Genomic DNA, 2,077 nt, shown 5'->3' on the forward strand with positions numbered 1-2,077 from the left:
TGTCTGCTTCCTGTTGTAAAAGACAGTGTTGGGACAAGTAGCCTTCTACTGAGTCTCTCCTCCGTCTACCTGGGGGAGCAGGCTCCTGGCTTGCTGTGGCCAGCTAATAGCAATTAGTAGGCATAGCGCTAATGAAGAGAGGGGACAGCTGGGCAGAGGGCCTAAACCTGCTGAGCGCCATGGCCCCTGAGACACTGGCGAGCTGTTGGCTCCCAGCTCCTTGTCCCTGACTCTTACCTGCCTCCCTCTCTCGAGTTCACTCTTGAATTTCAGTCTCCATGCAATCTCACCCAGCCTTGCTGCCTGACTGGAGAGGGAGCCTGGAGGCTGTTAGAATAGCGCTGCTCAGGCTCTTTGGGCTAAAGAGTCTGACGTGGGCCAGGAGCTCCATGAAGTTCCCTCCCTCAGGCAGTTTTCTGCCTCTCCATCCCCCTTAGTCTCCCTGCAGGCCTGGCCCTGGGCCCTGACCTTCCACTTGCTTCCTCATCCAACATGTGGAGGGCTGGCTCTTGCCAAGTACACACATGGGTGCAGACATGAGAGATCCCACTATCTCCTGGAAATCAGGAGGTCTGTAAACAAGGGCACAGCTGAGGCCTGTTCTTACGCAAATCATGTGCATCCTTCTCTCTGCCCTCTGCCCTGGGGTAGGGACAAGGGCTCTGGGAAGACCGGCCACCCCATCACTATGGGGCATGGCCCGATGGTGCTGGTGCACAGAGCACTGGGCAGGCAGGGCTCCCTACAGGCCCTTGCACCATGTGGGGCTACAGAAGGGGAGAAAGGCAGAAGACTGCTGCCAGGAGCCAGCTGCACTCTGGCAACGTGGGGTCCTCTGGGCTGGGCCACTGAGGTGGGGTGCTAAGGCTGTGCTCCCCTCTCCCTCTCCCCAGGTGTGTGGTTGTGCTCTTCAATCCCCGGAAACACAAGCAGCACCACATCCTCAACAGCTCCAGGTAAATGGGCTCTGGGGCTTTGGGGAGTGCCACCTTTTCCCAGGGACGGCCAGAGGAGTGCCACTTGCTTCTCTGTGGCATTGGGCCCTGTTGGGCCCCAGGCCTGCAAGGGAAGCAGCACAAGGAGGGCGGGTTTGCTGCCCTTGTTTTGAGAGGGGACTGTGAGAGGCCAGACCTGGGCCAGGCTGCCAGTGCCTCTCTTGAGCCTGCCCCCATTCCTTTCAGGAAAACCATCACTGCCCTTGCCTTCTCTCCTGATGGCAAGTACCTGGTCACCGGCGAGGTGAGTGAGGAAGGAAGCTCAGGCACTGCAGAGGGGGTGGCCTGGCCTTAGCAGAGAGTGACAGCCTGCAGCCCGCATAGGACTGGTGCCAAGTTTGACTTTCTGTACTGGTGTCAACTTTGGGTGTTTGGTCTGCCCTAGAGCAGTGTTCTTAGGCTGTAGCCTGCATCAGAAGTGCTATGGTGGCCCCGTAGTACAGATTGCTGGCTCTCGGGCTCAGCAGGTCTGGGGTGGCTCTCTTCAGTTTGCAATGCTAACAAGTAGTTCCAGATGAGGCTGAAGCTGCCAATTTGGGAACCACATTTTGGAAAACACCTCCTTAAAACATTCCTTATCCTGGAGTCCTCCTGTTGGTCACAGTGTGGAACAGGGCTGCCCTCCCATAGACTTGCCCTGTGAGGCTGTGGGAGCCAACCGCAGTAGTGGTGGTTCTTGCCCATCCAAATCACGCCAGGAGCCCATCCCTGAGAGTCCCTGTTCCCCAACACTGATCACATTCCCTCCGGGGGTGTCCTTGATTCATGTGCAGGCACATTAGGTTAGGTGTCCTTCATTTATGTGCAGGCTCTTGTCCAGTGGCTGGGAGAACCAGGCCTCCTTGGATGGGGAGGGAGCTGGCTGCCTCTGGCCTTTACTTTGGGGTCTTCGTCCCCGCAGAGTGGACACATGCCTGCTGTGCGGGTGTGGGACGTGTCGGAGCGCAGCCAGGTGGCAGAGCTTCAGGAGCATAATTATGGCGTGGCGTGTGTGGCCTTCTCACCCAGCGCCAAGTACATTGTCTCAGTGGGCTACCAGCATGATATGATCGTCAATGTCTGGGCCTGGAAGGTGAGTGGGC

This window comes from Tenrec ecaudatus, unplaced genomic scaffold (genome assembly GCF_050624435.1).
Source record: "Tenrec ecaudatus isolate mTenEca1 unplaced genomic scaffold, mTenEca1.hap1 Scaffold_99, whole genome shotgun sequence".
Classification (NCBI taxonomy): Eukaryota; Metazoa; Chordata; class Mammalia; order Afrosoricida; family Tenrecidae; genus Tenrec; species Tenrec ecaudatus.